General features: G+C 38.8%; 1 protein-coding gene across 8 annotated transcripts in view; it reads left to right on the top strand.

The window, feature by feature from the left end:
• The first annotated feature begins 334 nt into the window (after nt 1-334).
• The window catches only part of LOC116583908 (zinc finger X-chromosomal protein-like), a 62330-nt gene continuing 38734 nt past the window's right edge, over nt 335-23930 (top strand). Inside the window, exons 1-2 of one of the 8 annotated variants that reach the window (XM_032331911.1) lie at nt 337-417; nt 2656-2802. The gene's annotated coding sequence lies outside the window, so the exon portion shown is untranslated. Of the gene's footprint in view, nt 418-513; nt 595-893; nt 2803-23930 lie in introns of those variants that run through there. The other 7 variants (XM_032331908.1, XM_032331910.1, XM_032331912.1 and 4 more) reach the window with 7 other exon arrangements.

Raw genomic sequence — 23930 nt, 5'->3', positions numbered from 1 at the left:
GCGGCTTTACGGCCGAAGCCGCAGCAGCAGCGCGTCTGCGGCGGCGTCGGGCGGGTGCGCGGCGGCAGAAAGAACGTTGTAAGAGACTTCGGCCGACAGAGACCCCGCCGCTTGGGAGGCCACCGGGCTCCCCGGTTGCGGGGCCTAAGTGGCGCCAATACTAGATACCGAGGTGACCGCACTTCGGCGGGGTCCTGTCAACCCTTCCGCATTTTCCTGGGTATCTCTCCCCGGCGGTGACGTGACGTGCTGACGGTGGGCCCTAGCCGGGGAGCTGGGCCGCTTTTTGTCAGCTCCGAGCTCGGCCCCTCCTCCCTCCCTCCGCCCGCCCCACCAGCCGGAGCCCGGCCCAGTGCTCGAAAGGAAGGCCGGCCTGCAGCGCTCGGCCCCGTTGCCAACTGTCCGCACGCGCATCCGGTGAGTTCTGGGCTCTGCCGCTGCCTTGGGGCCTAACGCTACTGGGGTGGCCTAGTTGGGGGCCCGGGCAACGCCCTTCGGCCCACACCGGGTGGTACGGCGAAGGGCGCAGAGCAGGCGCGGAGGAGGCCGCAGATAGGCCGGGGAGGAGCCTGACCGCCTTGAGTTGCGGCGGAGGTGCGTTCCGTTGCCCGGGGGGGGGGCCCCGAAGGGGAGGGGGGTGAGGGAGGCTGGGGGATACCCTGTGGCGGGAGAGAGGGCGTCGAGGCGTCGGGTTGGCGCCGTGGCCCGCATGGGGCTCCTCGCGATGCCGAGGCCTAACTAAGAGGCGAATGTTGCCGGCGTGAGGAGAATGCCGCAGGCAAGCCGGAAAGATTTTCTGCTATGTAAATATTGGAGGGGGAGTGGGGAGGGAGGGGGAACAAGATGGTGGCGGATTTACGGCTGCTGCTTGGACCGTTGAAGGGGTTGTCGGGAGGGGGAGTCGCCATCTTGAAGGTGGCGTTTGGGGATAAAATTCCGCTACAGTCCGTGAGGGGGTGTTGGAGAGCCGCCGGTGGGGGCAGCGATAGCAGCCGCACTGGTGACCGGTCCCGAGGCCCCGCACAGCGGCGGGTGCGCGCGGAGGGGGCGTGCTCCGTTCTCGTGGCTGCTATTAGACTTGCCGCCATGACGGGCCCTAGTGCTACCGGCGTTTGGGAGCAACCCTACCCTTTCTGACAGTCATACTTGGCTTCCTGTTTTCCTCCCTTTTGTGCTGCATCGCTTTCGTTCCTCCTGTCGGTTGGTAGTCTATAAAACATGTTTTACTTAAGCAGATTCATTTGTGGCTTCTAGAAGCCCACAGTGAGGTTTTCTACCGTTGTCTCCCCGAGAATCTCAATAATAAAAATTGAATTTGATAGGAAAAAGTTCTCACCACTCTTTTATACAGTCGGTGTGAAAAGCTGCATTTTGCAAACCTAAAATCGGAGAAATAAGTTAGAAGACTACTTACTTATTTGGAAAAACTTTGAGATTTGTGTTTAAATGGTTATTGATCACTTTATAATAGTTATTGAGTAGAAAATGAGTTTCTGTGGAATCACAACAAAATTTGATGTGCTGTGTACGGTTTACATACCTGGAGCTATTTCGGTATTCTGCTGGAGTTTTAACGTGCAGTTCCATACCTTACGGTACTTTAGATTGCTTACGGTTGGACTTTGATGGTGAGCTCAGTGCAATCGATGCAAGGTGTAGGAAAGATTGTGAAAGTTCTTAAAAGGCATGTGTTGGTTGCAGTAACTTCGCCTGGTAGATTACTTTAGGACGCATAAGTCTCTATTTCCAGCATCAAGAAAGTGTTCCTGAAATCGGTGGCATTTTGGAAACGTTACTTACTGAAAGAATGGTGGGACTTTGTTAGGTGGAGGTGTGAGTGAGCGAAGGGCATTCTTAAGGCGACATTAAATTTACAGTTTCCTAGAGTGCATAGGATAGGTAGGAAAGTCCTGAAAATTCTGCCTGAAAACGGTAAATAACGACATCTGGAGACTGATTTCTAGCAGAGTGATCAAACACCTCAGTTGTACTTCATTTATTTAGCAGTTTTGGATCCAGTCATTGGAAAAGTTTCAAAGTTGAGAAATAATGACAGCAAGTAGTAAGTAAATCACTCTTTTCATTACTACAAAAATTATAAAGTGTTCCTACTTTTCACGTGATTCATCTCTCCTTGACAGCCGTTCTTTTCTGTCTTGAATTCTCATTCCAATAATCTATTGCTCAGAAGTGTTACACTTTCTGTACTTAGTATTAATAACAGTATTTTACCAAGGCATTTTGAAGAGTAGATTAGAAGACTTAATTCCTAAAATTTCAAAAGGCCTCATGCAAACTCCCCTACTTCCCTAAAGTAAGTCCTTCCAGAAAATGTATTTTTTTTTACTCTCCACTAAGCCAAAAGTCATATTTTGATTTATATATATAAATGACCTAGATTAGAAAGTTTAAGGAAATACATGGAGCACTTGTTTCCTGAATTTTGTAATACACAAAGCAACCTTCCTACTTGCCTAGCAACTGTTCAAGCACTAGTGAGAGGAATTCTCATGTTTGTCATGAAGGTCCACACTTAGGAAAGTTTGAGGAACTGGTTACAGGAGACAGACTAGAAACAAGTTTTTAAGCAGTCTAGTTGTAGAGGTGTTAAGGAAAAACATAAACTGTAGAAGTAGTTGCTTTATATCTTGACAGCTGGGAAAGACATAGAAGAGCTCTAAAGAAGATAGAATTATTTGCTGCACAGTATATGCAGCAGCAGCAGCAGATGTTCCAGTGCAGCAACAATGGATGTTCGAGATTAAGATTAATTTAGAGTCGAATGTATAATTAAGAAGACAGGTAAGTGTATAACTCTAAAAATTTTCTTTAAAAAAATGTTTAACTATAAATGTTTTTTGCTTGAAGAGGTAGACATTAATGATCTGGAAAACTGGTAGATTATTAATTAGCCAATTATCGTGAATAAATCAAGTATTTTATTTTATATATATTTTTCACAACTTTCCTAATTTTTTAAAAATATAGAGTGCTTTTTGTAAATGCTTACTTTCTGACTGTTTACATTTGCATTTTCACTAATTAATCTTGGTGTTACTTTTTTTCTGCATATCGTCAATAACAAACTTATTTTCTTTTTAAACTTTATATCCCAGTCTTTAAAATCCATCAACCCCATAAATTACTTTTTTTGTTTTAACTTAGCTAAGACAGGTAGATCACCATCTGTTATAAACACTTAATTTCTTCAACTTCATTCTACTCTTTGATTTTTATCTAGGCTTTTTTCTTTTTTCTTTTGCTGCAGAAAAAAATCTTTCTTCCACGCCCAGCTATTCTGCCTATCCCTGACACTCTTGATGACTTCTTTTTCTCTCTCATAAATATGACTAGATTTGATAATTCTATAAACATCTTACTTAAACTGTGTTTCTTTGCATCAGCCCTTTTATTTCATTTTAATCCACTTATTTATAAATCAGTATTTACCAAACTCTTCTGACCATGCTAATTAGGGTGTCACATAAAAGTGTTTTTGTGGGGCACCTCAGTGGCGTAGTCATTTAACATCAGTCTGTCTCTTGATCTCAGCTCATCTTGATCTCAGGGTCATGAGTTCAATTTCCCTGGTAGACTCCACAAACAAAACAAAACAAAACAAAAACAAAAAAACCTGTTTTCTACTTTCTCTGCTGTGGTTCTCCTTTTTTCACTTTTAAAGATTTTATTTTTAAGTAGTCCCTGTACTCAGTGTGAGGCTCAGATGTACAACCTGGAGATGAAGTGTCATAAGCTCTACCAACTGAGCCAGCAAGGCACCCCTGGGGTATTTTTAAAACGTATATGGGGGCTATCCCATGAATTTCTTCCTCTATCCTTTTTCTTCTTGTCCTCACTGTCCTTTATTATGCTCACCTTGTTGTCCAAGTTTCTTATTTAGGATTTCCAGGTGCCTACTGTACCCAGCTAGCTTGCTGATATTCCATAGTTAATATGACTGAAGTAAAACTTGACAGACACATAGTAAGTGCCTGAGAATGTTTATTGAAAATCTGTTATTCCCTGGAGTTCCTAAAAGCTTCTGCTTCATTTCTTTCTGTTTGTGACTCCATTATTTTCTGATGCTTGCTCTTCTGTGCCACATGGAGCAATGTAGACATATTTTATTTAGCAATAAATCTATTATATCCTAACTAGATGATATTTTGTTTCCACAAATTTTGAAGATCCTAATTGTAGAGATAATTTCTTACCTTGTTTTGTCCCCCATCAGAATGATCTGGCACATAAACATCATCTCATTAATGTGTATTCACATATACATTATTTTAATGATTTATTACTGAGATTTTTAAGGAGTCGAGTAGCTTTCCATTTGAAATTAACTAGCTAAATAGATACTGCATTTTGACAAAAGACATTCATTAGTACACTATATCCATGTTAGGAAAGCACCAGGTCAAAATGGACACTCAGGAATAACTCCAATTTAGAATGTGTGCCGCCCTTTATTCTTACCGAATTATTTTTCAAAAGAATGATTTATAAAGGCATCTAATTACTTACAGAGTGTAAGTCACTTTTTTTGTTGTTTTTTTAAGCATTCTCCAAGCCCAGCTTGGGGCTTAAACTCAACCATGAGATTGAGAGTCCTGTGCTCTACCAACTGAGCCAGTCTGATGCCCCTTACTGCTTTTTTTTACAAGAGGCTTATTTGTGGAGAGATGTATATCAAGGAATCTGCAGTCTTTAGGGGTCTGGGTGGCTCAGTTGGTTGAGCATCCCACTCTTGATAATGGCTCAGGTGGTGATCTTGGGGTTGTCGGGCTCCATGCTCACTGGGGAGTCTGGTTGAGATTCTTTTTCCCTCTCTTTTGCCTCTCTCTCGTGTTTCTCTCCCTGTCTCTAAAATAAATAAATCTTGATAGGGGAGGGGAAGAATCTGAACTCTTGAAGGTCTTTTGAAAATGTAATTAATATTAACATATTAAACATATAAATGATAAAATGCTCCAAAAGTGCTGAAAAGGGTCACTTAGGTAAAACAAATTAAGTGATAACATTTTCTTTCTTATTTGTTTAATTTTTTATTTAAAGAAATCTTGCCTGCAAATTCAGTTAAAGGGTTTTCCTCACTTCATCCCAGCTTTCTTTTTTTCCCAGAAGTCATTGGTATCCTCACATATAGGTATGGAAATAATCTTTGAGTGATTTACCTTTATAGAGAAGGTTAGGTTAAGCATGTCATTTAACATATGTTTAACATCTGGTTCTAGGTTACTAGTTCTTTTTTTTTTTTTTTGAAAGATTTTATTTATTTATTTGAGAGAGAGACAGTGAGAGAGAACATGAGCGAGGAGAAGGTCAGAGAGAGAAGCAGACTCCCCGTGGAGCTGGGAGCCTGATGCGGGACTCGATCCCGGGACTCCGGGATCATGACCTGAGCCGAAGGCAGTCGTCCAACCAACTGAGCCACCCAGGCGTCCCTAGGTTACTAGTTCTTAAAATTACCTGGAACCTGTGGAGATTGCCTGTGAGGGAAAGATTATTTTTATAGTAATACTAGCAAGTATTGGGGCACCGGGGTGGTTCAGTGGGTTAAGTCTCTGCCTTCGCCTCAGATCATGATCCCAAGATCATGATCCCAGAGTCCTGGGATCAAGCCCCTGCATCAGGAATTCTGCTCAGCAGGAGGCCTGCTTCTCCCTCTCCTGCTCCCCCTGCTTGTATTCCCTCTCTCACTCTCTCTCTCTCTGTGTCAAATAAATAAATCTTAAAAAAAAAAAAAAAAACACTCAGAAGTACTTACCTTTTTTACTCCCATCTTGCCATAAATGTAGTGTACTGGGTTTTCCAGACACTAATGTAGCCTGATGCAAAATGGAATGAGGGAACAGATAGGTGAGGAGTCAGCTGTATTAAACTAAAAATTAGAGAGATATGCAAAAGATTTTACTTTTAATTTTTTTAAGGGAATGTAGACGGAATAGTCTTATTTGCCTTTTTTTTTTCTTTTTTTTTAGTGTTTGTTTTAATCACCTAGTGCTAAACACAGGTGTACTCTTTAATCCTCCCCTCCTAGTCCTCAACCCTCCCTTACCTTCCCTTTGCTAACCATTAGTTTGTTCTCAGCAGTTAAGTTTGTTTCTTGGTTTATCTGTCTCTTTTTCCCATGTGATCATTTGTTTTGTGCTTTGAATTTTATGTCTGAGAGAGATCATAATGGTATTCGTTTTTCTCTGACTGACTTATTTCACTTGGTTAATACTCTGTAGCCCCATATATCATTACAAATAGCAAGATTTCATTTTATGATTGAATAATAGTCTGTTGTGTGTATATATATATACATCACATTTTTGTCCATTCATCTATAGATGGATACTTGGGCTATTTCCATAGTTTGGCTGTTGTAAATAATTTAGCTGCTATAAACATAGGGGTACATGTATCCCTTTGAATTAGTGTTCTTGTATTTGGGGGATAAACACCCAATGGTGTGATGCTGGATCATAGAGAGGTTCTATTTTTAAGTTTTTGAGGAACCCCCCTCCTTACTATTTTCCAAACTGGCTACACCAGTTTGCATTCCCGCCAACATTGTAAAAGGGGTCCCCTTCATTTGTCATTTCTTGCCAACATTTATTTCTCCTGTGTTTGATTGTAGCCATTCTGAAAGTTGTAAGGTGGTATCTCATTGTGGCTTTGATCTGTAGTTCCCTGGTAAGTGATGCTGAGCAACTTTTATGTGTGTATTGGCCATTTGAAAGTCTTTTTTTTTTTTATTTAATTAAACAAAAATAATTTTTTTTTAATTAAGCTCTGTGCCCAACATAGGGCTCAACCTTAGGATGCCGAGATCAAGAGTTGTCCGCCCCATTGACTGAGCAGCCAGCCTCCCTTGGATGTCTTCTTTGGAGGAATGTCAGTTTATATCTCTGCCCAAGACTTTTTTTCCCCCCTCCTCCATTCTACCCCCCCCCCCCCCCGCTTTTTTCTTTAGATTATTCATTTTGGGATGTTGAGGGCGTTTTTTTGTTTGTTTGTTTTTTAAGATTTTATTTATTTATTTGACAGAGAGAGATCAGAAGTAGGCAGAGAGGCAGGCAGAGAGATGGGGAGGCAGGCTCCCTGCCGAGCAGAGAGCCTGATGCGGGGCTTGATCCCAGGACCCTAGGATCATGACCTGAGGCAAAGGTAGAGGCTTTAACCCACTGAGCCACCCAGGCGCCCCAGGATGTTGAGTTTTATTTATTTTTATTTTTTTATTTTTTTTAAAGATTTTATTTATTTATTTGTCAGAGAGAGAGCGAGCGAGAGCGAGCACAGGCAGACAGAGTGGAAGGCAGAGTCAGAGGGAGAAGCAGGCTCCCTGCGGAGCAAGGAGCCCGATGCGGGACTCGATCCCAGGACGCTGGGATCATGACCCAAGCCGAAGGCAGCTGCTCAACCAACTGAGCCACCCAGGCGTCCCAGGATTTTGAGTTTTAAAAGTTCCTTAAATACTTTGGGTAATTACTCTTTATTGCATATGTCATTTACAAATATCTTCTTCCATTCTATAGATTGCCTAGTTATTTCCTTCACTGCACAGAAGCTTTTAATTTTAATGTAGGCCCATTAGTTTATTTTTTGCTTTTGTTTTCCCTTGCCTCAGGAGACCTAGAACACTGTTGTTACAGCTGATGTTAAAGAAATTACTGTCTGTGCTCTGTTCTAGAGTTTTGATGGATTCCTGCCTCACATTTATGTCTTTCATCCAGTTTGTGTTTGGTAAAAGAAAGTGATGCAGTGGGGTGCCTGGGTGGCTCAGTGGGTTACAGCCTCTGCCTTTGGCCCAGGTCATGATCCCAGGGTGCTGGGATCGAGCCCTGCATTGGGGCTTTCTGTTCAGCAGGGAGCCTGCTTCCCTTCCTCTCTCTCTCTCCTCTTTGCCTACTTGTGATCTCTCTACGTCAAATAAATAAATAAAATCTTTAAAAAAAAAAAGTCATGCAGTGTCATTCTTCTGCATCTTGCCGTCCAGGTTACCCAACACCATTTGTTGAAGAGACTTTTTTCCATTGGATATTCTTTTCTGCTTTTTGAAGATTAGTTGGCTGAGAGTCGTGGGTTTATTTCTGGGTTTTCTATTTCTATTCTGTCCCATTGGTCTATGGGTCTGTTTTTGTGCCAGTACCATACTGTTTTGATCACTTCAGCTTTGTAATATAATTTAAAATCTAGAGTTGTGATACCTCTAGCTTTTTTTTTTTTCAGGTGGCTTTGTTTATATGGGATCTTTTCTGATTTCATATAAATCTTAGAATTGTTTGTACTAACTCTGTGAAAAATGCTGGTGTGATTTTGATAGGGATTACATTAAATGTGTAGATTTTTTTGGGTTGCATAGACAATATTAATAATATTTGTTCTTGCACTCCATGAGCATTCCATGTGTTTCCATTTCTTTTGTCATCTTCAATTGCATTCATTTTCATTATTCTGTAGTTTTCTTTTTTTTTTTTTTTAAGATTTTATTTATTAATCTGACAGAGAGCACAAGTAGACAGGCAGGCAGAGAGAGAGGAGGAAGCAGGCTCTCCGTGGCGCAGAGAGCCAGATGCGGGGCTCGATCCCAGGACCCTGGGATCATGACCTGAGCTGAAGGCAGAGGCTTTAACCCACTGAGCCACCGAGGTGCCCCTGTTCTGTAGTTTTCAGAATGCAGATTGTTTACCTCTTGGGTGACGTTTATTCTTAGGCATTTATAGGTGCCAAGGAATATGGGTGAGGTTTATTCCTAGGTGCAGTTACAAATGGGATTGATTCCTTGATTTCTCTTTCTGCTGCTTTGTTATTAGTGTATACAAATGTAACAGATTTCTGAAGGTAGATTTTTATCCTGCTACTTTACTGCATTTGTTTATCAGTTCTAGCAGTTTTTTTGCTGTCCTTTGTTTTTAGGGTTTTCTGTGTAGATTATCCTGTCATTTGCAGATGATGAAAGTTTTAATTCTTCCTTACCGATTTTGATTCCTTTCTTTCTTTTGTTGTCTGCTGAGGCTAGGACTTAAGAGTATTATGTTGATTATGTTAAATAACAGTGGTAAGATGGACATCTGTATCTTGTTCCTGACCTTAAGGAAAAGGCTCTCAGTTTTTTTTGCCTTTAGGAGGTTGAAGTCTGTTCCCTTTTGTTGATTTTTTTGTTTGTTTTTTAAGATTCTATTTATTTGACAGACAGAGATCACAAGTAGGCAGAGAGGCAGGCAGAGACAGGAAGCAGGCTCCCCGCAGAGCAGAGAGCACTATGTGGGGCTCCATCCCAGGACCCTGAGATCATGACCTGAGCCGAAGGCAGAGGCTTAACCCCGTGAGCCACCCAAGCGCTCCTTGTTGATGGTTTTTATCATGAATGGATGTTGTGCTTTTTAAGTAGCTTTTTCTGTGGCTATTGCAATGATGATACAGTTTTTTTTTCTTCTATTGATGTAATGTATAATGTTGATCGATTTGCAAACATAGAACTACCATTGAAATCCAGGAATAAATCCCACTTGATTGTGGTGGATGGTTTTTTTTAGTGTATTATTGGATTTGTTTTGATAGTATTTTTTTAAAGTTTTTTAAAATTACGTATTTATCAGAGAGAGCCCAAGCAGAGGTTGTAGCAGGCAGAGGGGGAAGTAGTTAGAGGGAGAAGCAAGGACCCCAATGGGGGACTGGATCCGAGGACCCTGGGGTCATGACCTGAGCCGAAAGCAGACGGTAAACTGTTGGAGCCACCCAGGCATCTGTTTTGATAGTATTTTGTTGAGAATTTTTGCATCTCTGTTCATCAGAGATTTTGTCTTGTAGCTGTTTTTTAGTGGTGTCTTTATCTGGTTTTGCTTGACTCAATTAATGAATTTGAAACTTTTCCTTCCTTTCAGTTCTTGGAACAGTTTTTTTGTTTTGCTTTTTAAGATATTAGTTATTTATTTAAGAGCGAGTATGAGCTGAGGGAGGAGTAGAGGAAGAAAGAGGAAGAAGACAACTTCCTACTGAGGGCAGAGCCTAAAGCAGATTTTGATCCCAGGACCCCGAGATTACAACCTGAGCTAAAGTCAGATGCTTATTGACTGAGCCACCCAGACACCCCTATTTTTTGGAATAGTTTGAGAAGAAGTATTAATTCTTCTTTAAGTGTTTGGTAACATTGACCTGTAAAGCCATCTGACTTTGAGTTTTTGTCGGGAGGTTTTTTTTTTTTTTTAAGATTTTATTTATTTATTTGACAGAGATCACAAGTAGGCAGAGAGGCAGGCAGAGAGAGAGGAAGGGAAGCAGGTTCCTCGCTGAGCAGAGAGCCAATGTGGGGCTCGATACCAGGACCCTGGGATCATGACCTGAGCTGAAGGCAGAGGCTTTAACCCACTGAGCCACCCAGGCGCCCCTGTCGGGAGTTTTTTGATGTTATGAATATATCTGTTAAGATTCATTTTCTTTGCTGATAATGTCTGTTAAATTTTCTATTTCTGTTTCAGTTTCCTGGCTGTATGTTACTCTGTATTTCTCTGTTTTTTCTGTTGTTGGTGTGTAGTTTTTCATAATTCTCCCTTATAATTGTATATCTTGGTGTTTATTTCTCTTATTTGTGATTTTATTTATTTGGGGTGCTTTCTCAGTCTCTCTCTCTGTCTCTCTCTCTCTCTCTCTTTTTTTTTAAAGATTTCATTTTTTAAGTAATCTCTACACCCAGTGTGGGACTCAAATTTAAACCCTGAGATCAAGAGTTGCATGCTTCACTGACTGAGCCAGCCCCATGCCCTGAGTCGTTTCTCTTTCTGTCTTGATAAATCCTGCTAGAGGTTCATAAGTTTTATTAGTTTTGTTCAAAGAACTTGCTCCTGGTTTCACTGCCCTGTTTTCGTGTGTGTGTGAGTGGATTTTTTGTTTGTTTTTTAGTTTCTTTTTTTTTTTTTAAGATTTTATTTATTTATTTGACAGGAGAGATCACAAGTAGGCAGAGAGGCAGGCAGAGAGAGAGGAGGAAGCAGGCTCCTCGCTGAGCAGAGAGCCCGATGCGGAGCTCGATCCCAGGACCCTGAGATCATGACCTGAGCCGAAGGCAGCGGCCCAACCCACTGAGCCACCCAGGCACCCCTGTTTTTTAGTTTCTATATCATTTATTTCTGCTCTAAAGTTTATTTCCTTCTTTCTGATGGTTTTAGGTTTTGTTTTTCTTTTTCTGTCTCTTTTAGGTGTAAGATTAGGTTGTATATTGGGATTTTTCTTGGCTTCTTGAGGTACACCCATATGCTATCAACTTGTTTCTTAGAACTGCTGTTGCTGAATCCCAGAGGTTTTGAACTGTTGTGTTTTCACTTTCCTTTGTTTCCATGTACTTTTTAAAAAAGTTATTTTTCTCTTCAGTGTTCCAAAAGTCATTGTTTATGCACCACACCCAGTACTCCATGCAATGCGTGCCCTCCTTAATACCCACTACCAGGCTCACCCTACCTCCCACTACCCTCTCCAAAACCCTGTTTGTTTCTCAGAGTCAGCAGTCTCTCATGGTTTGTCTAATTTCTTCTTTGATTTCCTTGTTGACCCATTCATTGTTAAGCAGCATTATTATTAAGCTTTCATGTCAGTTTCATATTGTTGTGGTTAGAAAAGAGGTATGGTATATCTTTGATCTTTTTTATTTTGTTGAGGTTTGTATTGTGACGTAATATGTGATCCATTCTGGAGAATGTTCTGTATGCACAGTGTTTGTTCTGCTGAAATGTTCTGAGTATATCCATTAAGTCCATTTGGTCCAGTATATCATTCAAAGTCATTGGTTCTTTGTTGATTTTCTTTCTTTTTTTTTTTTTTTAAAGATTTTATTCATTTATTTGACAGAGAGAGATCACAAGTAGGCAGAGAGGCAGGCAGAGAGAGAGAGGAGGAAGCAGGCTCCCCGCTGAGCAGAGAGCCCGATGCGGGACTCGATCCCAGGACCCTGAGATCACAACCTGAGCCGAAGGCAGCGGCTCAACCCACTGAGCCACCCAGGCACCCCTTTGTTGATTTTCTGTTTAGGTGATATGTCCTTTGATATAGGGGCGTATTAAAGTTCTCTGTTACTGTTTTATTATTGATGAACCCCTTTATGTTTGTTTGTTGTTGTTTTTTTTATTTGATAGAGATCACAAGTAGGCAGAGAGGCAGGCAGAGAGAGGGGGAAGCAGGCTCCCCGCTGAGCAGAGAGCCCGACGTGGGGCTCGATCCCAGGACCCTGAGATCATGACCCGAGCCGAAGGCAGACACTTAAACCACTGAGCCACCCAGGCGCCCCATATGTTTGTTATTAACTGTTTATATATTTGGGTCCTTCCTAGTTGGGTGCATAAATATTTACAGTTGTTACATCATCTTGATGGAATGTCTACTTTGATTATATAGTTCCCTTCTTCATCTCTTGTACAGCCTTTGTTTTAAAGTCTGGATTCTCAGATGTGAGTATTGCTACACTAGCTTTTTTAGGCAAAGGGATATTTTATTTATTTGTGAGAGAGGGAGTGTGTGTGTCATTGGGAGAGAATTAATTAGCACTGAGCAAAGAGCCCAAACTGGGGGTCAGTCTCATATCTGAGCCAAAACCAAGAATGGATGCCTCACTGACTGAGCCATCCCGGTGCCTCTACACTGGTTCTTTTTGACATCCATTTGCATGATGGATGTTTCTCCGGCCCCTCAATTTTTTGTTTTTTTTGAGAGAGAGAACATGGGAGTAGGAGTGGGACAGAAGGAGAGGGAGAGAGAGAATCTTAAGCAGTCTTCATACTTAGCATGGACCCCATTACAGGGTTTGATCTCACAGCAGACATAACCTGAGCTGAAATCAGAAGTTGGTCACTTAACCAACTGAGCCACACAGGCACCCCTTCTTGCCCTTTCAATCTGCAGGTGTCTTTTGGTCAGAAAGGAGGTTTTTGTAGGCAGTGTGGCAGTCTTTTTTTTTAGGTGAGTCTCTCCTCTTCTCCCCCTGCCCGTGAGCAGTGTGGAGCTCAGCACAGGTCTTAAACTCATGATCCTGCTGTCAAGACCTGAGCTGAGATCAGATGCCGAACCCACTGAGCCTTCCAGGCACCCCCTGTCTTGTTTTTTAACCCATTCTTTTAGCTATGTGTTTTTAGTAGATTTACATTCAAAATAATTGTTGATAGATATGTGTTGCCATTTTATTACTTGTTTTTTGGTTGTTTCTGAAAGTTTTCTCTGATTTTGTCTCTCTTTAATGGTTTGCTGCTTTTGTTTAGTGATCTAGCTTTTTTCCTCTTTATTCTTTCAGTATTAAGGTTTTTGATTTGTGGTTACCATTAGGTTTGTATTTGCCTCTTGTGCATATGACAGTTTATATTAAGAAGTTGATGACCATTTAAGTTTGAACCCATTTTTTACACCTCTTCTCATGTTTTAGGTATATGCTGTCATATTTTACATTCTTTTATTTTGTAAGTTCCTTGACTGATTTTTTAATAGAAATCTTCATTTTTACTGTTTTTAAGTTTTGTACCCTTATTATATCATTTTTAGTCTGTCTTTCCACTCAAAGAGTCTCATTTAATGCTGTTTTCAGGGCTGGTTTAGTGGTCACAAATTTCCTTTAGTTGTTGTTTGTCTGGGAAGCTCTTTCTATTCTGAATGATGTCTTTGCTGCATAGAGTATTTTTGGCTATAAGTTTTTCCAGTCAGCCCTTTGAATATATCATGCACCTATCTCTTGGCTTGAAAAATTTCTGCTTAAAAATCTGCTGGTACTCTCACAGGGTTTCCTTTGTATGTAATTGTCTTCTTTTGCTGCTTTAATATTTTTTATTACCATATTTTGTCATTTTAATCACATATGTCCTTTTTTTTTTTTAAAGATTTTATTTATTTATTTGACAGAGATCACAACTAGGCAGAGAGGCAGGCAGAGAGGGAGGGAGAAGCAGACTCCCCGCTGAGCAGAGAGCCCGATGTGGGGCTGGATCCCAGGGCCCTGAGACCATGACCTGAGCTGAAGGCAGCAGCTTAACCCACTTAGGCACCCTGGTGCCCCAGTCACATATGTCTTGGTGTGGATCTGCTTTTCCTGATTTTGTTTCGGGATCTCAGTGCCTCTTGGATCTGTATATGTTTCCTTCTTGAGTAGGGAAATTTTTAGCTGTTCTTTCTTAATGTAAATTCTTTGACCCTTGGGGTGCCTGGGTGGCTCATTCATTAAGCATCAGCCCTCTGCCTTCAGCTCAGGTCATGATCCCAGGGTCTTGGGATGGAGCCCCTCATCTAGCTCCCTGCTCAGTGGTAAGCTTGCTTCTCTCTTTGCCACTCTCCCTGCTTGTGTTCCTTTTCTTGCTGTCTCTCTCTGTCAAATGAATAAATAAAATCTTAAAAAAAAAAATTCTCTGCCCCATTTTTTGTTTCCTCTTTTCGGAAAGATTTGTAAGACAAATACCAGTGTATTTGATGGAGTCACTGTGTTCCCTAGGTCTCCTCTCACTTTGCATAATTCTTTTTTTCTCTTTTGTTCAGTTTGACTACTTTCCATTACTGTCTTCTTATTCCATTAGATGTGATTCTCATTTTGTTTTTTTGAATCTTTTATTTTTGCTGTGTTACTCCTTATTTCTGTGTTAATGGTCTCACTGATGCCCTCCACTTTTCTCAAGTCCAGTGAGTATCCTTTTCATCATTGGGTTTATATTTTCTATCAGGCATGTTACTTATATCTGTTTCACTTAGATCTCTAGTAGCAGCTTTGACCTCATCTTTTATTTGGGACAGATTCCTCTGACTTGTTTTGTCTAAGTCTCCGTAACTGTTTCTGTATTGTAAAAGTCATCCATGTCTCTTGTTCTTGAAGGTAAGGGTTTTATGAAGAAGAAGCACTATAGTGTCTCTATTTCCCAGGTAGTGTTCCCTGTTTCCCAGGGCCTGTCACTTCAGGTAGTGTCTCTGCCTAATGCTGTGTACATTCTGCTGTTTTCTCTTAGCTGCTCCGTCTTTCAGACCAGTTGCCTGCAGCGGCTGTCCTTGCCTGCAGTGGGTAGTATTTGGTCCCTGGCATGAATGTGGTGAGTTTTAACAAGGTGTGCTCTGGTCTGCCTGTGAAATGAGTCCTGTTACCACCGCTGCCAGAGCCGAAGCCTTACAAAACTCCAGGTGGGGAGATGCTGTGGTTTGGACTGGTCTTCTGGGGAAGAACCGCCACACTGGTACTGAGGCAAGGGAGACTGGGAAAGGTGGTTCTTCTGGACTGTGGCATGCTTAGGGCAGGGTTTGGTGTACGCTTGTTAGGGTAGTGAGTATCTGTGCTGTGCCGTTTACCACAGGTGGCCCTTTTGGTATTCTGAGGGGCAGGGAAGGGAAATGGTGTTTGCTAGAGCCTTTGTTCTAGGGGAGGGTTTCCCTGTGAAAGCTGCCTCTTTGAGACATGTCTGAGATGAGCAACTAACTCCCCTACTGTATGCCCCAGGCTTTAAATTGTTTGCAAGAACTCAAGAAATTCAGTCTCTCTTGTTTTTCAAGTCAATTACGGATGCCCCGATACCCTTCTTCCCTATACCACATCTGAAGAATTACCTCTTTCAGTGTGGCCTCTTCTTTGCCTTTAGTTTTGGAGTCTTCAGATCATTTTCTGGGTATTTAGGAAGATTTGATGGTTATCTGGTTATTTACAGGACTAGATGAGGCTAGAGTCCTTCTGTTCTACCCCCATCTTCCCCTCTATATAAGAGATTTAATTTTTAATTTGGCAAATGCTTGAAGCAAATAATTTGCATTATGTTGATAATGACTTCCTAGTTGAAGTTAATAAGCAATGTTCTTGAAATTATTCAGTTGTAATATGTGTTAGTCTTTAATTTTAAACATGTATTCAGTGATATTTATACAGATGTATATATACAGCCATGCATGTTATCTGTATCTTTGTATTTATACTTATATATATTCTGAGCCACAATGTAAAATATATTTCTTTCTATAGGTCAGGATCAGAAAAAGTTAGACCCTCTCCAGGACAGTGCACAGTTCTTGTCTACAGATAATTTTTTAAATATTGACAGCATAATTTATGCAAACAAAGTCTCTTTGAAGTTCTTGAATTTTATTTCATCAGGAAGCCCTGAGGTGAAAGGTTGAGTAATAATTAAACAAATTATTCATATTCCTTGTATTTTAGTAAATAAATATTTTGTGGTTTATTTATTCCTAGGTACACTTAATGTCTTCAGTTGTTTGAAATTCAGAACACTGGGGCTGTGAACATCTTTGCATGTGATTTTTCTCTCTTGGGTTTATAAAATGAAATTGGTATATTGAAATGTATATGCATTGACAATTTTATTAGAATTCCCAAGTTCTTCCTACTGCAGTTATAACTTAGTTTACATTACGATGTCTGTGAGCCTCTGTTTCTGTACATCATTGCTGAAGATTTAAAAGTTTAATTTTTTCTCTTTTTCTTTTTTTTAAGATTTTATTTATTTATTTGAGAGAGAGAGAGTACGCACAAGCAGGGGGGAGAGGGAGAAGCAGGCTCCCTGCTGAACAGGGAGACAGACCGAAATGGGGCTAGGGGCTCAATCCCAGGACTCTAGGACCAGGGCCCGAGCCAAAGGCAGACACTTAACTGACTGAGTTCACCCAGGCACCCCACCGGTTCAATTTCTTTCTGTCTTTGGGGAATTAAATGTTTTCCCTTTGCTGTTTTAATTTTGCATTGATTAGGTTCTGGTAGAGATTAAACATCTTCCTGCCCCCCATAAATTAATTGCTGATAAGTCTTTCTCGGTAATTTTCTTGTTCCTATTTAGACCCATATTTTGTTGTTGTTGGGTTGCTGTTTTTAATGATGTATAGGTGTTGTCTTTATGTTCTGCTTAAGAATGGTTTGCTGATTGCTTAGCCTATACATGCATTTTTCCAGTTTTCGACTTGTCTTGGATTTATGTATAGTATATTTTATTGAATGGGACTTAAGTTCTTAATGTGAGGTAATTTTTAAATCTTTTCATATGTGGCTTGTGTTTTTTGTATCTTTAAGAAATTCACCCTCTACCACAAAGTCATTCTGTGTTTTTCTTTCTTTTTGCTTCCCTTCCCCATCCCTTTCCCCTCTCTTCCTCTACTTTTCCCTCCTTCCTTCCTTCCCTCCCTCCTTTCTTTCTTTCTTTCCTTCCTTCCTCCTTTTTCTCTCTGCTTCTTGGTATTATTTTTTTAGTAATCTCTACATTCAGTGTGGGGCTGTACCTTAAAACTCCTAAATCAGGAGTCACATGCTCTGCTGATTGAGCCAGGTACACACCCCTGTACTTTTTTAAATTCAGGTTTTAGAATTTGCTTTTTTATATTTGTTATTAATCTACCCAGAATTTTTTTTTTTAAGATTTTCTGTATTTATTTGACAGAGATCACAAGTAGGCAGAGAGGCAGGCAGAGGGAGAGAGAGAGAAGTACCTGGAATTTTTTTTTTTTTTCTGTTTTTGAGGTACAGATCTAATTTTTATCTTTTTCATGTAATTTCATTGACTAATTTATTTTTTTCCTCACTGATTTATAATGCAGTTCATGAGGTATATCTAATTCCTGTAGATACAAGTACATTTTTTCTTTTATATTTTGGTTCAATTGGTCTGTTTCCAGTTTGTATTCCCTGTTTTATAAACTGTGATTTTATAATAAAAAACTCATTATTATTATAATATTTATTTGACAGAGATCACAAGTATATAGAGAGGCAGGCAGAGAGAGAGGGGGAAGCAGGCTTCCCCTCCCCGTCCCCCTCCCCAGCAGAGAGCCCAATGCGGGGCTCGATCTCAGGACCCTGAGATCACCTGAGCCAAAGGAGGAAGGTTAACCCAATGAGTCACCCGGGAGCCCCTCTTTTCTCAATTAAAATACTCCCTGAATACCCTAGATATTTAGCATTTAATCACCTTCTTCTTGTCCTAAAACATTCCTTTCTCAGTGTTTTGTTTTGTTTTGTTTTGTTTAAGATTTTATTTATTTATTTGACAGAGAGAGATCACAAGTAGGCAGAGAGGCAGGAAGAGAGACAGGGGAAAGCAGGCTCCCCACCAAGGAGAAAGCCTAGGATCCTGAGATCATGACCTGAGCTGAAGGCAGAGGTTTAACCCACTGAGCCACCCAGGCAACCCTCAATCAGTTCTTTTTATTTATTTATTTTGATAAGTTATTTTAAACTCATAAATTAATTGGGTTATTTATTTTAAAACAAGTTATTTTGTAACAGATTAGCTCTTTATTGGAGCCTAGAATTCACTTGTGAAAATGTACCTCATGTCCTTGTTGAGTAGAGTGTTGACAGTTCATTTTGTAGTCGTTTCTTGGTGATAAGTCTGGCTTTTCTTATTGAATCTGTTTTTGTTACTTACTCAGAATTTAAGCTTTTTGGGGAAAATGTGTGTTTACAAGAATAAGAATTTGTAAGTTTGTCTTAACGATTCAAAAAATTTTTAATACTGTTAATTAGGGTTTTTTTAATTTAAAAAAGTGTTGCCACTAATCCCCTTATTTGATTGGACTTTTCAAATAATGTATTTGTTGAAACTTGTTGCATGTATTACATTTTTTTCCTTTTGGATTATTTGAGTTTATTCTGCAATTCCTTTTTAAATGTTGTGTATGTGTGTTTTAGGCTTAGCTCTTTAGTATTTAAAATTTCCCCTAAATTGTAGCTGAATTCTCTGATTTTTTATGTGAGATGGGATTTTGTTATTGCTCAATTTAAATGTATGATTTCCACAATAATTTTCCATATTACTCTTGCATGATCCAGAAGAGGTTTATTTGCCCTCTGTTTTCAAACTTACGGATTTACTTGTTAAGCTATATTATTGGGTATATGGGTCACACGTGACTCTTTTAACCTATTTAACCGTAAACTTTTTTTTTTTAAAGGAACTACACCCAAAGTGGGACTTGAACTCATAACCCCAAGATTTAAGAATCAATCATGCTCTACTGACTGAGCCAGCTACATGCATACCAGGACTTTTACCTCTTAGTGATAATGTTTCTCTTACAACATTAAGAAGTGAATATATTTCAGTACTGGTTGATGCTCCTAGTCATAAATCTGTTTTGTCTAATAATGTAACTACTTGACTTTGTTGTTACTAATTTGCACCTCCTCCTTCTCTCCTCTTTTTTCCTGGTATGTTTCAAATTACTTCTTATAAAAAGAACATAGACACTTCTAAAATAAATAGCACAGAAAGTTTCTGTTTAATTCTATTACAAATAGTGTGGAAGGAGCCTTTTTATATAATCCAAGGGGAGATTATCATTTAACAGATGTGTTTAATCTCTTCTCTGTTTAGATTTTAAATCTCTTGACACTGTTATATTTTGTATTTTCTACTTGCCTTACATTTCACTTTTGTTTCCATCTCTTTTACTGATTTGTTTGACTGAATTATCACCTTTTTTTTAAAAGATTTTATTTTATTTATTTGACAGAGAGAGATCACAAGGAGGCAGAGAGGCAGAGAGAGAGAGGAGGAAGCAGGCTCCCTGCTGAGCAGAGAGCCCGATCTGGGACTCGATCCCAGGACCCTGAGATCATGACCTGAGCCGAAGGCAGCGGCTTAACCCACTGAGCCACCCAGGCGCCCCTATCACCTTCTTTTTAAACACAGGCTTATGAATTATTCATTTCTACTTCTGTTCATTTAGTTATTATGCTTAAATATTAAAAATGCTTAATTTCATTTCAGGCAGTGGAAGGTCTTTAACCTTCCATTTAAAGATAGGGTATTGTGGGGCACCTGGCTGACTCAGTTGGTTACACATCTGATTCTTTGATTTCATCTTAGGTCATGATCTCACGCTTGTGAGATCAAGCCCCACAGGAAGCATGGAGTCTGAGATTTTTTTCTTGCCCTCTGCTTATACCCCCACTGTGTCCATGTGCTCGCTCGCTCTCTCTCTCACAAAACAAATAAAATCTTTTAAAAAATTATTTTTAAAAAATTGGTGAAAAAATCAGATGAGGAATGATTAAGAAATTGACTAAGACTTAAGATGAAGAGTATTAAAATTAGATAAATATTATAGGATAATTTTATCCTATTTATAGATAAATAGAAGCTAAATATAACATTATAAAAGTTATATTATTGAATGGTTTCTGGAGTTATATTGTATGGGAAAAGGCTGGAGTATGAAAAACTGGGATGAAGATTTTGCAATATATAGTGATAAAATAGCTTGGTATCTTATCTGTGAATGATATAAAAGTTTTTTTTTTTTTTTGAAGAATTTATTTATTTATCTGAAAGAGAATGAGAGAGAGGGAGAGCATGAGAGGGGAGAGGGTCAGAGGAAGAAGCAGACTCCTCACCAAGCAGGGAACCCGATGTGGGACCCAATCCCGGAACTCCAGGATCATGACCCGAGCTGAAGGCAGTAGCTCAACCAACTAAGCCACTGAGGCTCCCGGTATAAAATTTTTATTACACTTTCATTTTTTAAATCCAGGTTTAGGAGTGCCTGTATGGCTCTGTGGGTTAAAGCCTCCTCCTTTGGCTCAGGTCATGATCCCAAGGTCCTGGGATCAAGCCCCGCATCAGTCTCTGTGCTCAGCAAGGAGCCTGCTTCCCCCTCTATCTGCCTGCTGCTCTGCCTACTTGTGATCTCTGTCAAAGAAATAAATAAAATCTTTTAAAAAATAATAATAAAAAAAATAAATAAGTCAATAAAATCCAGGTTTAGTTATAATTCTAAGAGTTGAAATAAATCTGAAGAAAATGGATTAAGTGATGGTTGTATTTTGGCAAGATTTTCTCACATAATTGTATAATATCATATAGTACAGTATTTTCACTTAATACTATAATTCCACAGCATGATTGTAAGGAGACTATATTCACAGAATTATCAAGTTTCTAAGACCTTTTGCTAGGCTTAGTATCACATAATTCTCTTGAAAAAATCTCATTCTTACGGATTTTTTCTTTTATTGTTATTTGTTGAAGATTTTTCTTAGCAAGTCATTGGCCACAACCAAAAATCTTTCTCACTTTTATCAACTTTTTCCATCATTTGTGCATTTACATTTTTGCCTTAAAATGTAATTGCCTGGTATTTATTTTATATTGTTACTATGTTTAAGGAATTAATCAGTAAGTCTGATTTAACAAAGACATTTTTTGAATGGAACAGTGTATAGTTTATCAGGGAGAAATGTTAGTGATGATTAGCTTGAGTGAACTTTAAGCACCTTTTCTTTTTCACCTGTATTGCTAAGCCATTAATTTTTTTAAATATGTGCAATAGAGACATTTTAACAGATGAGATTTAAAAATTATATATAAACAGTTTTGGGGTACATGGCTGGCTCATTCGGTGGAACATGAGACTCTTGACATCAGGGTTATGAGTTGGAGCCCTATGTTGGCTGTAGAGATTACTTAAGAATAAATCTTTAAAAAAACAAAACAAAACAAAAAATATGTAAATAACAGGTCTGCTTTTTGTCTTTCTACATCCCCATGACATGCACACATATCACTTTAGAAACCACTGACGCGCTTAATATAGCATTTTAAGACTTCTGCTTTCTTTTGTAGCCATTAAAACTGCTGACACTCAGATCATGAAAGTTCAAATAACTTAAAATAGGCTTCAGAAGATACTAGGAAGGGGGTGCCTAGGTGGTTCAGTAGGTTAAGCCTTTGCCTTTAGTTTGGGTCATGATTTAGGGTCCTGGGATCGAGCCCTGCACCAGGCGCTCTGCTTAGCAGGGAGTCTGCTTCCCCAGCCCCCTCTACCAGCCTCTTTTCCTGCTTGTGATCTCTCTTTGTCAAATAAATAAAATCTTAAAAAAATAAAAAGTGAGCTAAAACTCAATAGATATATAAAACAACTAAGCAAACTATTAATAGAAACACTCTTGTTTTTTCAGTAAGATTGGAAAATTTTAAAGTAGTAATAATGTCCAGTGCTTATTAGATGTTAAGGAAATAGGTACTTTTATGGGTAAAAGTGTATTAAGCATATAAATTAGCCTTTTGTAGAGAGCAACTATTAACAATAGGAAGTTTTTACATGTACAGAATTTTCTGATTCACATTACATTACTCATATTTTCTTGTGGAAATATCTGCCAACATGTAAGCAACAATAAGAAAACACTGAATGTGCTGAGTTTATTATAGCATTGTGAAATAAAATATGGAGAAAAATGTAAGCAATATTTCTGTCTTTCATTGAACTTAGGTAAATAATACCTTATCCATAACAAACTACCTCTACCTACAGAGCAAATTATAGAAGGTATTTTATTTTTCAGAAATCTAATGGGATGTTAATGTCTCTTAATGATTTCTGTTTACTAGAGAGAAGTAACCCTTCCAAGAGACATTAATGTTAATGTTGGTAAGGTAAAGAGTTAGTTACATAAATTGCAGACTTACTTAACCTGAGGACTTCATTTGGTTGGCATGTTAAGGTAGTAACACCATTTTAAGGGAATTTCTTTGGTATTTACATTCAGTAACACACACATACACTCATGTGACTAACCATTAACCTGATTTTTTTTTTTTTTTTTTTTAAGTTATCTCTGCATCCAACTTGGGACTGAACTCATAACCCTGTGATCAAGACTTGCATGCTTTACCAACTGAGCCAACCAGGAACCCCTATCCTATTAGCCTGATTTCTAAACAGGTGTTACCAGTAACACAGAAGCCTCTCAAAAGTCCCCTTCCCAGTCAGTTACTTCGCTTTTTCCAAAAAGGAACCACTGTTCTGACTTTTATCACCATTGCTAATTTGTGAACTTTAAATGAATTGCCATAATAATACATATTTTGTGGATGTGGCTGTAATATAATTAACTTTTGTACCCACTTACACACATGGCTTTTATGAACCTGTGATAGTTCTTCTGTTGATTCTTCTGGAATTCCTGGCTACATCATACCTAAATTAGAAGTTTGATTATAGTTATGCATTTGTTTATCTTACCTATTCCATTGGTTAGCAGTTTCCAGTCTTAAAATGTAGTAGTGTTAAGGGCTTCTATGTTTTATTTCTGACTGCATTGTGAGAACGTAGTATTTTCTCCTTAAGTTTAACATGATGTTCTACTTCGGAATATTAACGTTATTCTTCATTGGTGTGGGTTAATCTGTATTGTAGAAACACTTCTGTGGTATATTGGTTTTGAAATTCTGCATATTTGCACAGATACATACTCACATTTTTACTGTTCTCTTTTAGTCCATTGGAATGCATATTTTGGCTTTTTTTAATTGAAAAAATAGTTGAATTTTAACTTTTCAGTATTCAGAATATCAGAGCTTTTCTTTTTCAGTTCTTAATGTAGTCTCTTTGGCTCCATTTTTTAAATAACCATACTTTGTTAAGGAGTTTATATATATGTGTTACTCTTTCATGTGATGAATCACATTTGCAAATACTGGACCTGTGTCATTAGTAATGCAGTTTGAGATTTTTGAGATTGGTTTGGATTATTTTGTTAGGTTTTGATTTTGGTGATTTACTAGTTTTGCAAAGGGTATTGTGGAAGACTTTTTCTCATGCTGTAGAATACATCCTATCGTTTTATAATTACATGTTTTTGGAACTTATACAAAAAAATTCCTTAATTTTTTAATTGAAACCATGTGGTTTCAAGGTGTTTGAAATGCTAACAGTAGCAACTTAACTTTTTTTCCTTTTTTTGAATGAGTGCTTAATTTTCTGTCTTTCCTTAGGTTAATACTAGAAACTTGCATTTCCCAATAGATTTTAAATTCATTTTCTCATATTAGCATGTAATAAATAATATCTTATAAGCAATTTTAAAAGTTTATGATGATTTTTCTTTTTTACTTTAAAATTCGTGTTTGTGGTTTCCAGTTTAATTCCCCCTTTAGTTTATTATCTGTTAGTTTCTTTTCTTTTTTTTTTTTTTTTTTTTTTAATTTATTTGACAG

Source organism: Mustela erminea, chromosome Y (assembly GCF_009829155.1).
Source record: "Mustela erminea isolate mMusErm1 chromosome Y, mMusErm1.Pri, whole genome shotgun sequence".
Classification (NCBI taxonomy): Eukaryota; Metazoa; Chordata; class Mammalia; order Carnivora; family Mustelidae; genus Mustela; species Mustela erminea.
The sequence above is the reverse complement of the archived record's forward strand: the minus strand, read 5'-3'. Positions and strand labels throughout refer to the sequence as shown.